At 40.5% G+C, this 22,839-nt stretch overlaps 1 protein-coding gene across 2 annotated transcripts in view; it reads right to left on the reverse strand.

Moving 5' to 3' along the window:
* arhgef39 (Rho guanine nucleotide exchange factor (GEF) 39) overlaps window positions 1-22,839 on the reverse strand; it is an 83,410-nt gene that overhangs the window by 50,817 nt on the left and 9,754 nt on the right. The window lies entirely within an intron of this gene.

The raw sequence follows: 22,839 nt of genomic DNA on the forward strand, positions 1-22,839 counted from the left end.
CCAGGCCAGAAGGGCATATTAATGAGGTTCCTTTGATGCTGATTTGAGATTCTGCAGCTCAAGTCATGACAAATGACTGTCTATAGATGTGCCTAAAATCAACAGGGGCAGTATTATAACCACCACCTTAGGAAGAAGGACAAGTCCCACCATAGAAAGTGACATAAAGAAACAAAGAGCTTGCAACTCTGTGGGTAAGAGAGCAAAAAAAGGATGAGTTTGAGAAAGGTCGGTGTAAATAGTTCATGCTTATCAATACCGCAAATCCACTGTAAGGCACAAAACAAAACAGAAATTACAGAAATAATTAGGAAGGAGGTTCTGCAGACGAAAAAGTAAAGTTTATGCATGGTAAGTTTTATAAAGTAATAGATAAATAATATTACAAACATTATATTTAGAAGACTTTGGCCAGAATTTTTCCGTTGGTGAGTTGGGGGCGGGGCCTGCTCGCCGACGCAAAAATGACGCAGGAGGAAGCCCTGACGTCACCGCGGCCCATTTAAATATTCAGGAAGGCGGGCAGACAGCTGATTTCGCTGTCCGCCCACCAACCTGTCAACGAACAATTGAGGCCATTGACAGGATAATTAACCCAATTAAAGGACCTGCCCGTCCAACCGGGCAGTAGAAAAAAACATGAAACCTCATCCGCCGGCGGGATGAGGTTTCATGTCCATTTTAAAAATCTTTAATAAACTTTGTCATATTTATTAACATGTCCCACATCTCGTGTGACATTGTCACATGAGGGTGACATGTTAATGATTTTTTTATTTTTCTATTTTTGAGGTCTTTTAAACTGTCACCAATCTCCCTGAGACAGCACTTAGTCTCAGGGACCAGTGTGCTCTTTCGCGCGCATGCGCAAAACAGCGCACTTTACAGTTGGAGAATCCCTCCACCCTGCACAGAAAGTGCATAGCGCTTCCCGTCGGCCAGCCCGCCCACTCAAAATGGCGGCGGGGCCTGTTTCAGTGGCGGAGTTCGGCTGCCCGCCCATCGCCGAGCCGGTGGGGCCCGCTCGCCCATCGAGGACTAAATACTGCCCTTTGTGTCATTCAGTACCTTATGTCAGTTATTATGCATATTGCTTCAATAAATTTGCTGTATGACAGTGATTGGCAGATCACTGTTATATTTAGGCTGTAATTGGACTGTGACACACATCAGGAACCAGGTTTTCTATGAGCTATTCCATGGGAGAGCAACCGTACCTGTACACAAAAAGATGCGTCCCAGATGTTGGGGTATAGAAGTCACTAGGTGCAGCAACCTGACAAGAAGAAGTTATTTTGATGTTGTCCGGCTTCCTAGAATATTCTTCATAGAGTCTGTCTTGGTGTTAGTTTGGCGCAGGTGTCCTCGACTGAGAAGGTCATGGGTCATACTCCACTCCTGCATTTGAACACCTTATCTAGGCTAACATCAAAGGATAATTGAAAAGCAGAGTTCTCCTGGATATACAATATTTATCTTTGTTCGATGGTTGAATGTTTGTTGAACATATAAAACAGGTCTTGCTTTTGCCTGTATAACAACCATGATGGCACATCAGATGTCATACATTGGCCCGGACATCAGCATTCACTGTCATTGCTCCACTGAAATGGAGAGCAACATCTGGAGTCTGCACATGCACAGGATAAAGCTGAAATCCATAGACTGCAGTCAATGAGTCTACGCTCCTCCTTTGAGTTCAGTGTATAGGTTCCCACAGACTGCAACCTCCCTTGCAATCATGAATTGATGAGAACTTCCACTCTAACACTGTTAGTCTTGATAAATGATGTGCAACTGAGTTTTTAATGGCATACGAACTTCAAAATTACTGCTAACCGCTCTCACTGGCCCTGAAAAGCTAATTTTAGATCTGTGGAATGTCAAGTTTCTTCACAATGGTTAATAAAAATCAACATATTTTTTAAATAATTTTTTTCCAAAAAGTCTATCATTATTTTAGCTTCTATCTTAATACAGTCATGCAGTTATTTCACTACCTGAAAACTTAACTTAAAGTTGATGGAGTTTAAGTGCTTTAAATTTCCTGGTTTGCTGTGTGAATACACAGTAATCTTCCCAGGCAGGAATGATTGGGACCAAGTTGTTTCTGGGCTTCAGAATTTTCTGGATCATAGAATGATGTTGGAATGTCTAAACACAAGCGTGTGAATCAGAAAACACTATAGATATAAATATTTACCTGAAACATAAGTGATAAAACATTATAAAACAGTAATAAAAATTGTTTTATTTATTCAAATACTGCATCTTCCATGTTTCTGTTCCTAAAGTACTGTACTAAAATGATGCAGATAGTTTCAAGGGAACAGATGATTCTATATGTTGCTTTACTTCACCAAAACTTGATTGAAACATATAAGATACTGAGGGGTCTTGACAGGGTGGATGTGGAGAGGATGTTTCCTCTTTTGGAGGAATCTAAAACTGGGGGCCACTGTTTAAAAACAAGGGGTCGCCACTTTAAAACAGAGATGAGGCGACATTTTTTCTCTCAGAGGGTTGAGTGCCTTTGAAACTTTCTTCCCGAAAAGATGGTAAGTTTTGTAAAGTGATAGGTAAATAATATTACAAACATTATATTTAGAATATTTTTAAGGCAGAGGTGGATAGATCCTTGGTAAGCAAGGGGGTGATAGGTTATCGGGGGAGGGCGGGTTGCAGATTTGAGGTTACTATTAGATCAGCCATGATCTTATTGAATGGAAGAGCAGTCTCGAGGGGCTGAATGGCCGACACCTGCTCCTTGTTCGTAAACTGTACTTTTAAAAAAAAAAGTGCTGTGCCCCACGGTAAGGGGTTAAATGCTCATTATCTTTAGTAAGCCTATGCTTTCTTGATTTATTGCAGCGTCCAAACAGTCAAATAGCAAGTCCATGAGATGCTTGGGTCTGTTCAAAATAATTCCCAGATAACAGATTTCTGGGCTGGAGAGATTACAGTCTACTTCAATGTGATTGGTTCTGTCCCCGTTTGCTGATATCACTGCTGCTGCATGCCAAGATACCCCCTTAACTTGGTGCCAGGTTCAAGCTGCCATTGGCAGAGTGGAAATCCCTGCAACAGAGACCGCTAGATCTTTGCAGGCAGCTTTCTTCAAAGTCAGTAGCAACAGCCCATGCTTCACCACTAAGTGCAAAATCCAGGCCACTGTGTGTGTGAAGTATATTGGGACATTTCCGAGATGTGAAGAGGTGGCAAATAAACGTAAGTACTCCAGTTTTCATTGTCAATTTATTTCCATTTTCCCATTTCTGTTGCTTTCTTCATTGATGCTGATTACTCCTGGGATTTTATTTTCACCCAACTTGCATAAAATCGAGTGTTACTAAGATATTAATGTGCACACTTGAACAAGAAAAGAACTTGAATTTATGTAGTGCCTTTCACAGCCTCGAGATATCTCAAAGCACTATCTCAAACAATGGGTTACTTTTGAAGTGCAGTCACTATTTTGTGGCAAAGGGAGCAGCTATTTTATCATGTTTCACTGCACATACAGCAAGTGAATGGGCAACCAGATAATCAGTTTTTGACGGAGCTGATTGCTAGACCACCATGGTACATACCATCGTCTTGCGAGACAGAAGGCTCCACCAAAGGTTGCTGGAGGAATGTTATTAGGAGAACTACTTTCAATATTGCCATGAGATCTTTTACAGCCACTTGAACATTCAAATGGAGCCTTGATTTAATGTACCTTATCCAAAATGTAGCACCTGCAAAGGCAGTAATGCACTGAAGGGTCAGCCGAAATAGCAGTTAATACTGCAACAGCCCTCAACACATGATGTCCTAATTCATACTTTTTCCTTTATATGGCACAAAGGGGGTGAAATCCCCATCTTCAACAATTGAGAAAGCAAACTGGAGAATAAATTGAGGTCCCACCTCCTCATACCATCATGATGCCTTCCCTGGATGAATGATTTACCACACCCATAGTACACAAGAACAAGGAATGATAAACTTTGTCATTTTAATCTATAACTTCAAAGATCAAAATTACCCACACGGACACCTCCGGCCCCAGCAGATCTCCTGCCTCTATCCTCTCCTAGTCTCTGCCTTCTTCAGCTCCCAATCGCATATTGTTCAGCAAATATTCCCTCACCTCCAGTCAGTCAGCCATCAGTAGGCTGTGTCCTTCAAGAAGCTCCTTCTAAACCCCCAACCTCTTCCCAATCTCTACAGATTAGTTTTCAGCTTGCTCGTGGCACTGAAGCTACTTAGTCAAAATTGCTAATGACATCCCAAGAACAGAAGAAATAGGAGCAGGAATAGACTTTCGAGCCTGTCCTATAAGCCAATAAGATCGTGGCAGATCTCCTAGCTCAACTACAAGTTCTGCACTATTCCCATATCCCTCAATTCCCTTAGTATACTAAAATCTATCGATCCATCTTGAAGATACACAACAATCATCCAGTCATCTGGGTTACAGAATGCCAGAGATTCACAACTCCAACGAAAAAAATTCTCAACTCTGTCCTCAATAGCTGACCCCTATTCTTATCTGTAACTCTTAGTTCTAGACTCCCCAGCCAGAGGAAACATTCTCCTAACATCCACCCTATCAAATCCCTGAAGAATTCTATAGGTTTTATTGAGATCACCTACATTCTTCAAAACTCTAAGGAATATAAGCCCAGTCTACTCGATTTCTTTTCATAGGAGAATTCCCTTATCAGGAATCAGTCTAGTAAACCTTCATTGCATTCTCTCAAAGGAAAGTATATCCTTCCCTACGGAAAGAGACCAAATCTGCACACAATGCTTCAGGTGTTGTCTCACATAAGCCCTTTATAATTGAATTAAGACTTCTTTACTCTTACATGCCAATTGATTTGTCATAAAACCTAACATAATTTTCACACAAATCTAACACATCTTTCCTAATTACTTGCTGTACCTGAATGTGAACATTGTGATTCCTGTTCAATTCAACTCAGATTCCTTTAAAATGCCAATATTTCCAAGTCTGTCATTACTTAAAGGATATTCTGCTGCACTATTTTTTTGCTAACATAGTGGATAACTTCACATTTCTCCACATTGTATTCCATTCCCCACTTTCCTATTCACTCACTTACCCTGTCTACACCTATGCAGCCTCTGCATCCTTCTCACAGCTTACTTTCCCACCTAACTGCATCATCTGTACACTTGGATATATTACATTCAGTCCTTTCATCCAAGCTATTAATGGTAGATTGTGAATAGCTCACATTCGAGCAGTCATCCCTGCAGTACCCACCAGTTGGAGCCAGCTAACCTGAAATTGATCTGTCTATTCCTACTTTGTCAGCCCATTAATTAATCCTTAATCCATGCTAATATATTACCATCAATCCCACCAGTCCTAATTTTGTGTAATAGCCTTGCGTGGCACTCGGTCAAATGTTCTTGGAAAACTCAAGCCCACTAGGGGTTCCCCCTTATCTACATTATTCGTTACAAACTTAAAAGCATTTGTCTGACTCAATTTTCCTTTCATAAATATGTTGACTCCGCCCAATCATATGATTTCCTAAGTGCCCTGTTATCACATTCCTAATAATAGACTCTAGCACTTTCCCTACTACTGAGATATGGCTGAGTGGTCATTACTCTCCATTTTCTCATTCCTTTCTTTCTTGAATAGCATTGTATTTGCTATCTTCCAATCGAATGTTAGTTATTCTAGAATCTAGGGAATTCTGGCAGATTGAAACCAATGTATCCACTACCTCTGTAGCTTCCCCTAAATTCTAGGTTGTAGGCCATCAGATCCAGAGGATGTTTTGGCTTTTAATCCCATTTCTTTCTCTAGTACTTTACTTTAACAATGTTATTTTCCATAAATTTCTCATTCTCACGAGACCCTTGGTTCATCAATATTTCTGAATGTTTTTTGCATCTCCTACAATGAAAACAGATAAAGTATTTGTTTAATGTCCCTTCCATTGTCTTGTTCCCCACTGTTTCCTTATTTCCCCATTATAATTTTGTCTGTCTCTGCCTCTAAGGGACATATACTTGTACCACTCTCTTGCTTTTAATATACCTATAGAAGTTTTACAATCTGTTTTTCTGTCTCTTGCTAGTTTACTCTCATTTCCTATTTTTCTATCAATTTATTGGTCATCTTTTGTTGAATTCTAAAATCTTCACGATTCTCAGGCTTAATACTTGCTTTTTGGCAACGTTATAAGCCTCTTCCTTTAATTTAATACTATCTTTAACTTTTCTTGTTAGCCAATGTTAGGCCACTTTTCCCATGGGAGTTTTATTCATTAAGGGAATGCATATTCATTTAATACATGAATTAATTCTTTCAATGTTTGGCATTGCTTATCCACTGTCATCTTTTAACCTATTTTCACGATCTACCTTAACCAACTCGCTCCTCAGTTTGCTTCGTTCAGAGTTACAACCCTAGTTTCAGACTTAACTAATTAGTCTCAAACTCAATATATAATTCTATTACATTATGATCACTCTTCCCTTTGGGTATTGTGTTATCCCTTCTTGACCTTTCCAACATTATAATTGACTAAATTGGTTATAAAGCATTTTGGGATGTCCCAAGGAAAAGCACTGTCTAAATGCAAACCATGCTATATCTGTGAGCTTTGAAATGGCCAACCATCGCATCTCCTTCTCCAAGCAACATCAATGGGACCACTCACTTCTATTTCCATTACCACTTTTCTGAACAGAGCCAGTCCATCTCAAGCAACAGCTTCTCCTCCCAAGGCATATTATTCCTGAATAACCAAAGATGGCCATCCCCATTTCCTCGATCAAAACCTATACATCAGAGTCTTCATCTAGAGAAAGAGTCAGTTTTATGTGTGCCTTGGTGCCCAGCTTTAACTGTCCACCTCACTACTGACCTGCCATCAAGTCAAAGGCTCAGCCAGAACGTTATCTAAAGGATCCTGAAAACCTTAAACTGAAACCAGATGACGCATAAAACGCTCAGTGTCCTGCTCCAAGAGTAGCTAAGATTTAAACCCCATATCCAAGAATTGTTAAAGCCACATTTCATTGCTGTTTAAGAAACTTGGAATGGGAAGGGGGTTGTTGAAGCAGAGTTCCCTGTTGCTTTTCAGTTTCAGATTATAGTGTCAAATAAATGGGATGATAAAAACAAGGAGAAAAAAAATCAATGCCATGGGTGAATTAAGAGTAAAATCATTTTATTTTAATATAAAGGAAATGTACAGTTACTATTGATGTTCAGGGATGGAGTTTACTATACATCTATCTAAAACAATTCCAAAGGGCAACAGGTGAACCATCTACCAACCCTAGGGATAACAGATAAAGAACAGTTTTGGTGGTGTGGGGGGACGACACAACAAATGGAGGGGAAGAAAAACAAGAAATTATCAATTTCGATTTAAAAAAAAATCTTTAAGGCATAGAATATTGTGGATTCAACTAAATACTTCTGAACTGGTTCTTTTTTAAATATCGTATGAACAGGGCTGTGAGTGTCTCTAATCAGGGGTTTTAATAGAGGCACTGACTTGGTTAACATGGTGGGAATCGATGCTTCACCCTTATTGGGTAGCTACTGATCTCTGCTACTTTGTACTGTTTTTCTTCCCTTCTCAGTCTTTCATGCCCTCATGTCACAAAGACAGTGTCTTCTGAAGCACAGCCACTGTTGTTAAACCAATTTACACATAGCAGGATCCCACTTACAGCTATGAGACATGATCTGTTTTGCTTCTGATAGATAAATGCTGACCAAGGCACTATTCTTCTCTTTATTGTGCCATTACCCAAAGCCAGAAAATGGACTTCCTTATTTCTGCATTGACATAACCTTCCTCCAAACTAAATTATTTTACAATTCTGAATCTGAAAGATTGCCAGCTTTGAAGCAAGTGAAAGGAATACATCATGGTGGCTTATTGCAAATTATATTGATTACAATCCTGCCAAAATTAGAATTGGGTTTCTTTTCAAGTTAACCATTCCTAGCTAAAAACAAATATTTGACTTACCCAGTTCCGGCCGTTAAAGCACAGTACTTGAGCTGTCCTGTATAAATGCAAACCAGATTATTTTCTTCGTTGAAGTTAAAGCAAATATATGTTTGTTGTTTTGAAATTTATTTAGGTCCAACATTTCAGGCATTTCATGGAATAGATCTTTAAGATAAAACAGTGATTCTATTTGCTTTGAGCAATAAGTGATTCTAAGGGAAAAGGAGTTGATGAAAGCATCTATCACCCTAAGCCCATAAATAGGTCACCATGGCTGTCAATTTCAATCTGCTTTGTAATTAAATACATCACTAATATAGATTTTTCTAAGATTGTCACTAGTTCCACAGACATCAAGACTGTGACAAATCACAGTTTGCAGCCTTGAAAGTTTCAGCAAATTTACCTTGGTAACCACAAATTCAATAAATGAATACAATGCCATATCCATTCACAGTTAATAGTCTGCCTAAAACAAAATATTCTCGGAATAAATTTTGAGTAGAATATAAACAAATACATGATGCAAAGTAGAGAGAACATTTTGGTCACCAATATTTTCACTCAGTCATTACTGGTTACCCAGTTCTCAAACTTCAAACCAGTTCACTACATGGATTCTGAGGAAGATTCATATGGACTCGAAACGTTAACTCTGTTTCCCTCTCCACAGATGTTGTCTGACTTGCGGAGCTTTTTTCCAGCATTTTCTTTTTTTATTTCACTGTGAATGAAGTATGAACCTAGCAAAGTTTCTTGCACGCTAAACATCAAAAGAACCAGGCGGTGGATGAAATGAAGCTGTGCTAAAACCAATGGTTCAGAGGAAAGCTCTGGTACCCTATCACATCCAATTAAAAACTGCAGTAGACAACTAGGCAGCTAACCGTCCAAGAGCCCAAACACTCCTTTCAAGTGAAGCAGCACTTCACTTGCACTTTCCTCAATTTAGTCTACTGCATTTGCTGCTCCCAATGCAGTCTCCTCTACACTGGAGAGACCAAACGTAGGCTGGGTGACCACTTTGTGGAACACCTTCAGTCTGTCCGCAAGCATTACCCAGACCTCATTTCAACACACTACCCTGCTCTCATGACCACATGTCCATCCTTGGCCTGCTGCAATGTTCCAGTGAAGCTCAATGCAAACTGGAGGAACAGTACCTCATCTTCCATCTAGGCACTTTACATCCTTCCAGACTTAATATCGAGTTCAACAATTTCAGATCATGAACTCTCTCCTCTATCCCCACCCCCTTTCTGATTCTCCTTTTTCCAATAATTTATAATTTTTAAAAAAATCTTCTTTTCCTACCTTTAAATTTATTTCAATCTATTGTTTTATCTTCACCTTTTAGCCCATTTCAATTGCTTCCCTCCACCCCACCCCCAGTAGAACCATCTGCCACTAGCTTGTCCTGCTTGCTACCCTTAATGTCCCCATTAGCACATTCCTTAGATCACCACCATCAACACTCCTTTGTCCTTTTGTCTATGACTTCTTTGGCAATCCCTTCTTTGCCTCCATCTATCACTGCCCCCCTACCCAGCTCTACCTGTCCCACCCCCCTCTACCAGCTTTTTTTCATCTCATTTCTCTATTTCCTTAGTTCTGATGAAGGGTCATACGGACTCAAAACGTCAACTGTATTCCTCTCTGCAGATGCTGTCAGACCTGCTGAGCTTTTCCAGGTATTTTTATTTTTGTCGTATTTCCAACATCCGCAGTGTTTTGCTTTTAGCTAACTGGGCAAGATGACGCCATAAGCATCCCCGCCCTCTAGCTATGAAAGGACCAACATGTGAACGAAAGGGACAGCATTGAAATGTTTGTAAGCATCGTTAGCCAAATTACTAGGTATTTTCCTGAAGGCCCCCATCATCATAAGATACCAATGACTGGCCAATTCAGCTCACTGTACCAGGTGAATGCAAAGGCTATGATTCTTGATTGTCATGCTGAGACCTGTGTGCCACAGTGAGCCATTCCAGTGCAGCTGTGTCCCACATCGACCTGACAAAGTGGAAGATTACTCAACTATGTCTCATCCACAGAAAAACAGGGTATAACTAACCTGGCCCATTACCACCCTATCAGCCTCCTCTCAATAATCAATAAAGTGATGAAAGGTGTCATCAATACACCATCAAACAACAGCTACTTATCGATGCTTAGTTTGGATTCCACCAGGTTCACTTGGGTCCAGACCTAATCATAGCTCTGATCTGGACATAACTGCAAGAGGAAAGGGGAATGTAGCTGCCTTCGATATCAAGGCAACATTCAACCGATGATGGGATCAAGGAGCCACAGGGAAATGTAAGTGAATGGATGTCAAAAGGAAAGGTCTCAAGTGTCTGGAATCCTACCTAGACCAGCCCTCTCAACCCCATTCCACCCTGTCATAAGGGCAGGAGTAAAGTTGTTGGCTCCCTTTACAACTCCGATAAATGAAGCAGCCAATGGTAGCAGAACCAGGATAATATCCAGACTTGGGCCAGCAAGAGCCAAGTTACATTTACATTACACAAGAACAGGTAATGACCACTTTGAACAAGAGAAGTCCCAGCCACTTCCCATTTGCCTTCAGTGGCACTGCCATCTCACAGCCCCAAAATATATCCTAGTGGTCAGAATGAGCCAGAAGGTGAACTTGACCAGCCTATTACAAATTCAGGAAAAGTGTCACTTCTCTGATCGCTCAAACCCACCCATTATCTACAAAGCTCACATCAGGAGTGTGATGGAATATTTGCTAGTTGTTTGAATGGGTGCAGCTCCAGCAACACAAAGATCAAGGTCATACAATCAGTGCCCTGCCACTGGGCTCAATATCCACTTCTTTATCAGCACATTGTGGCTGCCGTAGGTACAAACTCTGTCACTCTTTGAGTACCATGCCCTAAGAGGGCATTGGCAACCACGGACCTCCACGTTAGTCTTGCTTCAGTGGCGTGGATCATCTTCGTTGGTGATACATTCATTCAGTTTGCAAACTCACTACAAGATGCAAAGTAACAACTCACCAAGATTACCAAATAAGACCTCTCTCCCTGTAATGTCTACCACCAAGAGCTTAAGCAGCAATGCTGTAGGGACACCATCACCCTCAAGTTTCCTTTCAAGAGACACATGATTTGGACAAACAACACCTTGATTTCTTCACCTGGAACTTCCTATTTAATATCCTTGTGCAGCAACATTACCATAAGGATTGCAGTGATTCAAGGCAGCCAGGAGGAGCAATAAAACATAGCTATGCCTACACTGCCAGCATCCTAAGAACTGGCTGAAAAAAAATCCTTCGAGCCCAGAACAAACATTGGTCTTCATCAGCAACACAACCCATAGCAAATACCTATAACTTGAGCTGAATTTTTATTTAATGATAATATAAAAGCTGTTTTTTTTATTATCAGTCGACATTAACCATTGTTTTTAAATTTCCTGTCCGGTTGTCATGTGAAAACAAATGTAGACAGAAGGGAGAAATGAGGCAGTGCCATTTCTTTTCTGCTTCATCTTTATATTCACTGAATGCTGCTGCTTCGATGCTTTTGCAAAGATCCATGGAAGTACCAAAAGGCTGAGATACAGGAAACACAAATACAGAGAAAAAAGTAGGAAACTAAAATCATTTTCCGCAATATTTTGGTATAATTACTGGCTTTCCACACATTTTCATAAATAGTTCACAGAAAATGAAAAAATTCACAAAAGATACATGAAAGCAAGGCTGTATCTATTGCATGTTGCTCATGACCCAGGACTCAAAACGTCAACTCTTTTCTTCTCCGCCGATGCTGCCAGACCTGCTGAGTTTTTCCAGGTAATTCTGTTTTTGTGCAGCAAATCTCACACTGTCGTACTTTGACAGTCACAATAAATGACTAAACTTTTAATTATTGCAATATAAGAATTGGACAATAGGATTTTATGTCCCTACTGACCCTGGACATTCATGTTTCTATTGGCAAAATCCTTCCAGAATGTTAGCTACCTGTAGATAGCAACTTTCTGGGAAGATACATCAATGGTCTAATTGAGGCCCTGAGAACCATTCTACTTTGCAGCTGTCATACTAATTAAAGAATTACATACGCTGTATTATACCTGTGCATTGAAGAGGCACAATTTGTATCACATCAGTCTCCTAAAGCAAGATGTTCCACTATTTTGATATGTGGTTGAGGGAATGGAGTGTTGGTAAATTGAAATATTCCATACATTTTACAATTAAGAAGCTATAGAAGCCAGCACCTGGCAAACAAAATATCCTTTCATAATCCATTAATAAGCTTCATCACATAATAAGACCTAAGTAACCTGTACTTTCTTTTTCATTAAGGCTTTACTAGAGAGTTGGGAAGAAATTTCAAGTTAACCACGAAGATACATAAATTTATTTTGTAAGTATTAAGAGGAAATGAAAACATTTCAATTCATGGTTCTCCAATTAAACAAGTTGTAGTTCTTCGTGCATGCTTGTATTCTGGATACTAACCTCTACAAAAAGAGAAGTCTCAATCATAAATATCTACCTTCTGTTAGCAGTAAGTATTCACTGCAAACAGTCCAACTTTAGTTAACTTTTTTTTTAAACAATGGTTAAGCTTGCCTGCACCTCGAGAGATTTTTTGCCTACAACACTGTTAGAGAAACAGTGATTGCTTTTCTGTTCTTAAACTAACAGTATTTCCCATAGAATCACATAGCACAGGAGGCGGGCATTTGGCGCATTGTTCCCCTTTGAAAGAGCTATCCAACTCATCCTATTTCGCCATAATCTTGCAATCATTTTCCTTTTCCCTTTTGAAAATGACTGTTTTACAATTTACTCATGAATGGAGGGAGATGTCAGCTGATGAGAGGGGAATGGGGTTGAATAGTCTCTTTTCCAGGAAATATACAGTACACAGGGCAATGGAAGTGTCCAGGTATTCCAATAATCTAGTTTACTCTACAGTATTTCTAAATAAGAGTGTACAGTAAGAAGTTTACAGTAATAGTGTAGGAGGGCATGTCAGGGGCAGCATCAGGCATACCTAAAATTAAGGTGCCAACCTGGTGAAACTACTTGCATGCCAAACAGCAGATGCAACATGCAATAGACATAGCTCAGCGATCCCATAATCAATGTATCAGATCTAAGCTCTGGAGTCCTGCCACATCCAGTCATGAATAGTGGTGGACAATTAAACAACCCACTGGAGGAGGAGTGTCCACAAATATCCCCATCCTCTATGATGGAGGAGCCCAACACATAAGTGCAAAAGACATGGCCAAAGCATTTGCAACAATTTTCAGCCAGACGTGCCTAGTGGGTAAAACATCTGACTCCTCACAGATGCCAGTCTTCAGCCAAGTAGATTCACTCCAAGTGATGTCAAGGAACAGCAGAAGGCACTGGATACTGTCATATAAATACTGTGGCTACAAGAGAAGGTCAGAGGCTAGGAATCCTGTGGCGAGTAACTCATCTCCTGACTCTCCAAAGCCTGTCCACTATCTACAAAGCACAAATCATGGAATACTCTCCGATTGCCTGGATGAGTGCAGCTCCAACAACACACAAGAAGCTCAACCCCATCCAGGAGAAAGCAGCCCGCTGGATTGGCACTCATCCACCACCTTAAACATTCTCCCCCTCCAACACTGATGCACAGTGGCAGCAGTGTGTACCATCTATAAAATGCACTACAGGAATTCACCAAGTTTCCTTTAACAGCACCTTTCAAACCTGTGACCTCTACCATCTAGAAGGACAAGGGCAGCAGACACATGGGAACACCACCACTAAGTTCCCCTCCAAACCACTCACCATCCTGACTTGGAACTATATCGCCATTCCTTCACTGTTGCTGGATCAAAATCCTGGAACTCCCTTCCTAACGTACTATGGGTGTGCCTACACCACATTGACTGCAATAGTTTAAGAGCGTGGCTCACAATGCCGAGGGCAATTAGGGAAGGGTAATAAATGCTGGCCTAGCCGGTGACGCACACATCCCGTGAATGAATAACTAACAGCCTGTCTTGAGTGTTCAGTATTAGTTTAGAGACAGCATGCCCTACAAATAGTTGATATCATCTCAATCTGGTGTTTTTCTGATATATGGAAATTAGATGTTAGTGGCGATTTAACTAGTGAAACTCTTCCATCACCTTAACCTCTAGTGGTTACTTTCTTGTTAATCAATGATAACCAAGTTGAAATAGTACCTCTATTAATAGGCTGCACTCAAAACAATTCTTTCTATCATCCATGAAAGCTTAATCTATTTATCAACACTACAGTTTTTGCTAGTATTATGTCAAATCACAATCAACATCATGAAGTTCCTATCGAGGTATTAGCAGGTCAGAACAGTTTTCAGTACATAGGTACATTGTAAGCTTTTGGATGCCAGGTCATTGAGTGTATTAAAGACCGAGATAGATAGGTTCTTGATTGGTAAGAGGATCAAAGGTTACGGGGAGAAGGCGGGAGAATGGGGTTGAAAAACTTATCAGCCATGATTGAATGGCGGAGCAGACTCAATGGGCCAAATGGCCTAATTTCTGCTCCTATGTCTTATGGTCTTATCTCCCAACACAGATCCACATACATGTCAGGATTTTCAATTCTTGGTCTGGAACCCCCCCCATCAACCCAGTTCTGGGCCAGACACATCCACCTGACTGCTAAAAGGCCAGGCAAATTACTGGCAAGGATCAGGCTTACCATCCAATTAAGGATCATGTATGTCATAAATGATCAGCTGTCCTTTTTTACTAACAGGCAGCTTGATGTTCATTCATGATCATGTAAATTTAGAATTATTAGAAAGCAATGCATGATTTTCTTTAAATAATTAAAAAAATAAAGTTCAGGATTAAGATCATCAGGTTTTAAGTTACAGCCCTGCAACTGGACGGCCAATGGGAAGTTCTCCAGCACTGACACATCATTTGCCATCCCACAACCCCGATCCCCTCCACCCAACCCCACCCTGATGGGAGCTGTAAATTCATAATGGAGACTTCAAAGGTGCCTCAACCTCTATTCTCAACTCTTCTCCATTACTACTTTCACTCTAATGTCTCTGCTAAGTCAGTGCTCTTTTCACATTACCCATGTTCTGTCGGAAAATGCCAGAATGATGAGAAGAAACATCATATGACACCACCATGCAAGCTGAAGCATTTCATTTAATATTAACCTCAAGAAGAACTCAACCTTACAATATCATCTGCTAGAAAAAGGCTACAGAAATATTTATGTTGCTAACTTAGCGTGCAGTGCAAAATTCTTAAAACTTTGGTGCCATCCAGTGAGATGTTACAAGCATCTCGTTAGCCTCAGAATTCAAGGTTATGGCTGCCTTAAAACCAACAGAGCTTTTGTGTAAAACAGAAAGCTGAACAGCAAAATGATGAATGGCCCCAGCACAAAATAGAAGAAATTTGATGACGTTTATTATATAATTTCAACTCGAGAAGCCACTGATCAAGGGGATCGAGAACATCAACCTCATCATTTTGCACCATGCTGAATGTTTGTTGCATCTGCGTTCTCCCAATGTGCCCTGATCCTCCTCTATTCACACCCACTCTCTGTCCACCTCTGCCAACCCTCCCTCTCCCACCCCATCTGGGGATCCAACTGTACCCTGCTTGACCTGAATTCTCCATATACAATGCCACAGAGATCAACAAGCAGTATTTTATAAATCTTGAATCTTCATTCACTCCGATTCAATTATAAAGTCCAATAATAGAAACTGAATGAAGTTGCAGCGCTACTACTGGTTTAAGGGTGTTGTTCACCAGTTGTAGCTGCCATCTCCTTTAAGATCCATGTATACATGTCATCTCATCCAAATACTTCTTTCAGAGTTTATACCCTTTATATAATCTTATCCATCATTATTTGTATTCTGTCCGCTTCTCCTCTCATCCTTTATGAAAATCTGATATTTGACTTGGGCAGCTTTCCATCTTCTGTCTAGGTGAAGACAAATGAGTCAATTTTTAAATTACTCACAGTATTTCTTTGCCCCTAGATCCCTTTTCATTATCACTTTTAAATAGATCAATACTTTCACCCTTTCTTTACATCATATATATTTGCAAGTTTTTAAAAAAACCTGGCCCTCAAGGTATCCTCAATAATGTAACATTTAATGTTTTCCTCACCTCACAGCCTTTTTCACTCAGGTTTATAATTTTCCACTACCCTGCTGCCTACCAGGTCCGTGCTCACCTGATCTTAATAAATGTCTGGCAAAGTGCAATCTCCTTCGATTCACCTTCAGGCCTGTTTACAGACCTAACCCATCTGTAAAATATACTCTGCTTGGTAAAGGGTCATCAACCTTGAAAGGTTAACCCTGCTTTTCTCCACAGATGCAGTCAGGCCTACTGAATAGTTCCAGCATTTCCTGTTTTGATTTCAGATTTTCAGCATCTGCAGTACTTTACTCTTGTAAATTATCCCTACTTTCTGTCAACAGGCACTAGCAGTCACATTTATTCCCTTTATTATGCATGATCTTTGGTCTCCATTGCATTCGTTAAGCTAGCATATGCCGTTAGACAAACATTTTTTGCACCGCTCAACTCAAAAATGTTTTCTGTAGATACAATTTCTCTTGCATATGCCTTGCCAACACTCTTCATGCCTTTTTATGCTTCCCTTTCTGGAGGCTTCATGCCATGATAATCTAATCCACATGCTGATGTAAATAACTCCCCTATTATATCACATTTTTCCTTCAAAATTCATTAATTCCATAATTTCCTTTGGTGCTATCATTAGTGCGAAATCAAGACCAATTTCCTCTTATTTTATTTTTGCCTTTTAAGTCGTGGTCTTTCATTTAGCACAATATTTGCTTGTCAATGTTTTCCCTTACAATTCCATTTATCCTGTTTTAGTATCCCTGCAGTCCCATGCGCTAGAGTGAAGAAACTGCCAGTATTCCATATAAGCAGCTGCCTTAGAAACATGACAGAGACTTGCCCTATTGAGCTTGGCAGGGAATGGCCTGCTAAAATAAGAGACAGGAAGTGGATCCCCAGAGTCCAGTGCAGCTCAATGACTCCACAAGTAGCACCTCAAGCCTGAAAACCACCAGGGAGACACTTTCATTTAACGTGACATCTTGGAGTTAGTTTGCACCATGACTTCGTAATGTCATCAAGATGAGATAATAACTTGGAACCAAGGATTTATTCCAAGTCTGGTCACTTTCTAACTAATTGCAATTTAACATGGAATATTTTCCCTGTCAAATTAACTAGAAAATTTTAATTTGTTAGATTAAGGGTACCAAAGAGATAATTTGCTCATTGTTCTCCAACTGGGCTCTCCCCAAAGGTTAAAGATGCTTCAACACAATTCAAAAAGGTCTCATCTATATTAAGTTATCTTTTAACTAAGATTTCTTCAAAGGCACCTCCCAAATCCAACACTTCTTTCAAGGGTAGAGGAACGTGGGAACACCACCATCCCCAAGTTCCCCCCCAGATCACACATCATCCTGATTTGGGCACATACTCCAGTTTCTTCATTGTCACTGGGGTCAAAATCCTGGAACACCCATCTTAAAAGCATTGTGGGTGTATTCACACTACAAGAACTGCAGTGGTTCAAGACAGCAGCTCACCTCCATCTTCTAAGGGAAATTAAGGATGGGCAATAAATGCTGGCTTAGCCAGTGATGCACACATCCTGTGAATGAATAACCATGGTATGAGCGCATGCAGTAAAACCTGTAAATTACAGACACCTTAGGGATTGGTACCAGCTGTCCTTATTTAAAAAATGATCATTGTATGTACTGTTTTAAAAAAAGTTCTTTATATAGCAACAATAGGGACAGAAGGGCCACTTTACCCCTAGAAGCATTCTATTTATCTGCAAGCATTCAAACTCAGAGATAGAGATGTTTCTCCATGTCTATGGATGCTGGGTAAAGAGCTCCCCATTCCACAAAAGCTGTTCTTGCTCAAAACCTGTTGCTGTGCCCATGCTTTAGGTTGTAAAAAGGTTTGGTGCATTGAAGGTTGCCTGTAATTTGAGAGGGTCCATGGTTTTGGCTGCCTCTTACATACTGAGCCATGCCTGTTATTTAGGTCTCTCAATAAGCATCCTGTTTTGTTTGCAGGACAGTCCATTTTCTTGGGACAGTCCATTTATATAAGTTTCACTGTACTGTAATGGCCTCAGTGTCCCGGGACTAGAGAAAGTTTGAGAGGATGAGGAAGAGGGGGAGTAAAGAATAAATATTTGTCAGAACCCAGATATCTACAAGAACTGTATTTTTCTTTTAAAATTTGGAAGGACATTGCATTTTATGGACACTTGGATTTTTTTTTAAAGTTCATAAATTCACCTCACACTGGGAGGAAGCATGCCTTTTCCAAGAAATCACCTGACCAGCATGGTACCTGAGGAGGAGATTTGTTTGCTTTCTCGAACTGCAATTACTTTAACTCATAGGAACAAAACTGGTCTGGAATGCACTGCCTGGGAGGGTGGTGGAGGCGGGTTGCCTCACATCCTTTAAAAAGTACCTGGATGAGCACTTAGCACATCATAACATTCAAGGCTATGGGCCAAGTGCTGGTAAATGAGATTAGGTAGGTAGCTCAGGTGTTTCTCACGTGTCAGTGCAGACACGATGGGCCGAAGGGCCTCTTCTGCACTGTGATTCTGTGAAAACGGGTTTAACAGCAAAGGTTAACGATTTGCTGGAAATCACCTGACAGAGATAAGCTTTAAGTTTTGAACTTGTTTTTTCTGAAATCAGTTGGGAATGAACTGAGAAAGTGAAGCTGCCCAGCTCGTACTCTCCTTGCCTTTCCTGAAACAGAGTGGTTATCAATATTCAGTTAGGAATCCTCATCTCAGTGGAACTTGTCTGTCTTTGGAAACCCGAGGGGTTGAGATGAGAAGGACTGATCCAGCTCTATTTTCCTCCACGTCGAAGCTCTGTTGGTGAGAACCTCCAGGCATCTTCTGGGACTAGCCATCTGCCTTCACATGAGGGAGCTCCAGGTCGACAGCATCGAAATCCTGCCAACTTTATCCTTTGTATCTTGAAGTCTTATCTTCAACCACCCACCTCTGCAGAGACCCTATCCATTTGTCATATGCACATGTCTGTGTGCGCACACACGCTGAGGGAATTTTAAGAGGGATAGATAGTTACACTTCCAGGTTACAAATTAAGCATTAACTAGTTCTTGCAGTTATGTTTTTAAAAATAAATTTAGTTTTATAATGACTCAATCTTTCTGAGCTTATTGAAAGAAGACTGGTTAAAGTTCCTTTTATTCTGGGTGACAGTAGCAAAGGTAACTCACTGGCCATTTTATAGAGTGAATTAAACTTTTAAACTAATGGTGCAACCTGTGGAGTAGTGGGGCTAGTCAAAGTGAGCACTCCTCCCATCCTGGTCGTAACATAATTAACTAAGGTCCCCATTCCCAACCACTGTTCAAAGGTCATTCCCATACATCAAAGGAGTTCAGGAATGGGCAGGGGTGCAATGACTTTTCCCATTCAAATAACATGCCAACATTCATTTGAAGAATTTGCACTTGGAAATGGTGCCAGAGGGTTGCTAGCACAAGGACCTATAACACCCCTGAGAGTTACTGCCTTTGGAATAGATGGGCAAAAGTTGGAAGAGGAAAGAAAAAATGATCAAAATCTGAAAGAATCTCATTTATGAAGCTCTTTTATGTTTTTAATTGCTAAACAGGATACTAAGACTCAGGAAGAAACAAAAGCAGGCAAATTAAATAACCATGGATAAAAATGATCAAATAATTTGATCAAAAGAATCCACCTAAACGGGCAATATTTTCCCCCCGTTTGGGGGGGGGGGTGGGGTAAGTGCGGGAGCAGGTGTGGGCAGGGGGCCATTTAATCGGCGTCCCAATTAAGGCCCGCCCAGCATGACGTTCTCACGGAAACGCTATGTGCTTCCTGTAGGGGCTGGGTGAGGGGAATGCCAAATGCAGAAGTGCGCGCCTTCACGCATGCACGGGAAGGAGCACTCCGATCTCCCTGAGATTAAGAGCTGCCTCAGGGAGATCGGTTCCCAAAGTGAAAAAGTTATTCTGTCGCAAAGTTCATTTACTATCCATGTCCCCCCAACTCACATGAGTTAGGAAATGGACATAACTTTAAAAGTGAATCTTAATTTTTTAATTCAGCCATGAAACCTCAACAGACCCGTGGACGAGGTTTCATGCTTTTTCAGGTGACCGCCAGCGCTCTTGACCTGCCCGCCAGCCTTAAGGTTGAACTAATTGGTTTAATTGTTTTTTGAGTGGCCTTAATAAGCCGTTGACAGGTCAGCAGGCACACAGCTGACTCGGCTGCGACCCCGCTGACCTGAACATGCAAATGACGCAGGGTGACATCGGGAGTTCCGTGTCATTTTACGCATCGGCAAGCGGACCCCGCCCCCACTTGCCGCAGGGAAAATTCTTCCCAATGTTACTTTGAAATGAGTCAAAACAGAGTTAGAATTTCTTCAATCTGATTTATGCCTGTTTCGACAAAAATTTCTTTAGAATCCTATCAGTGTATGCCTGAAAAAATAAACAGCTTAAAACAAGCAGAAATCAGAGTCAACAACTGGAACCCAGCCCCCACACTGTCATCTTCCGTCCTGCTTTCTTTATCAGATAACGAAAATGAACATTTTAAGCCATCTAACCGTCATTCATGTGCACTAAGTGTTGTGTCATGTGCCTGCACATCACTGAAATGTAACAGTGCTCAGCAGAGTAAGGTTTAATGTGGGGCTGAAGAATAGCACCACCAACAGTATGGAGTCACATGGTAATAGCCTGAGAGAATAGCCTAGAAACAACTCTCTGGAACCAGCCTGCATGGAGGTAACAGCACTATGCATGACCATATCAGCACTATGCATGACCATACCTTGGATCTGAAAACAGTTAAAGGTGAGCAATAAAGGGGTCATGTTTAAATATACAAGTCTCAAGATCTCATCATTGAGACATCTAATTAACTCACATTACAACAGTAAGCACAGCGACCTGAAGCTTCTACTCAGTTAGACTGATTTTATTTTTGGCATAATTTGGGCAAAATAAGCACATGAGATTATAAGAATTTTCAGCATAGATCACATTCAGTGCAAATCCAGCTTCTGTGATCTTTCCCACTATTTAGCAAAGCATTGCGCTACAAGAAAGCCCCACCTATAAAGCTGCCCACAGCCCCAGATTGAGTTAATCACCACTTGGAGCTTGTTTGCAGGCCTTCAGGGAGACTCTAAAAATTAAGCTGGCTCTTATGGTCAAAAGCACACCATCAGGACCCCTTTAAATAAAATCTTTTGAATGTTTTTGAAAGCTTGTGAAGAAACTGACCACTGTATCCCGATATAACTAGCCAATGGTTCTGTAGCCTTTTTAAAAGTCATCCTCAGTAATTTAGAATTGGCTTAAACACAGGTAGTGAATTGACACGGATTAAAAATGCTTTTTTAAAAAAGTGGTAAACGCATATGGAGCTGAAGTAATAAAAACCCACCATGTTACCAAATGTATCAAGGAATATTATTTTTTATGACAACATTTATTTTTGTTTACAAAGTGAATTTTAAAATGCTGTCCGATTGCGGTGATTCATGGCAGGTTTTGCTTTCGAGGATGTGCAAATGAGCTTGAGCAGAAACTCACAGAAAAAAAATACTTTTCAAAACGGATGCAATTTTGGGCCTGTTTCACCAATTGCACCCTAAGCGGAAACTCTTCCCCCAGCATCATTAAGAAAATACAGTTGTGGAAAATTCTGATGCAACAAAGCATTCAAAGATATAGGAAACAAAGGCAGCCTCAGGATTTTTAAAAATTCACAAAGGTAACTTTGTAAAATGGCAGAATTAAGGTGCAAATGCAGGGAATTCAAATTCGTTGGTACTTTATATGGAGGGTGGGGGGGGATGGCATCATTTGGGGCTGTCACAAATGAGAGAAAAATTAGTGTAGCAATCTTTTGGCATACAAGTGGCATAAATCAATTACATGCAAATTTCCTCAGACCAAACCCCGACGCAACTGTGTATTCTTACACTGCAGATATGTCAAAACTTTTCAGGAAATTGCGAGCCATGGTTGTAATGTTCATTGAGGTGGGAAGACTTTCACATTGGTATCCAGTGTCAGTATTGAGCATTTCTTACACAGTAGTTTAGACTGTGTATCCACCTATACAATCTCAAATTAGTATCTTCTGCTGTGCATTTTCTACATTTTTCAACACTACTAAATATGGCTGTTAATTAGTGGCAAATTGTCGGCTTTCAAGACACACAGTAACTGGGAACTCAACTGAGACGCCTTAAAATGATTGCATTAAGGACTCTCACAAGAGACACTGAAAGACAGAGACAGACAAATTGATTCAAAACTTGTTACTGGGACTTTTAGTACCCTTGCTTGCCTTCACAGGGCTGTCACATTCATGAATTCCCCACCAGGTGCCAAAGCCTACAGAAGCCTCCATTGCTGCCACAAAGGTTAATTAACCCTCCACAGCCTCACAGAATTACATCCAAACAATTCCATGCTCCCAACCATTTCTTTATATATCCTAAGCTTAAAAAACAGAAAATGAAACGCATGGCCAGAGGGCCGTATGATAATATGAAGAAAATAACAATATAATCTAAGCCTTCAATTATAGTTTTCACAGCATTTGATCTCCAAAAGAATATTAAAAATCCCAAAATACAACGGCATAACACTCCTGTTAAAATAGCATATCCACAACTCACTGAACAATAACACTTCTATTATAGAA

The sequence above is a fragment of the Carcharodon carcharias genome, chromosome 13 (genome assembly GCF_017639515.1).
Source record: "Carcharodon carcharias isolate sCarCar2 chromosome 13, sCarCar2.pri, whole genome shotgun sequence".
Classification (NCBI taxonomy): domain Eukaryota; kingdom Metazoa; phylum Chordata; class Chondrichthyes; order Lamniformes; family Lamnidae; genus Carcharodon; species Carcharodon carcharias.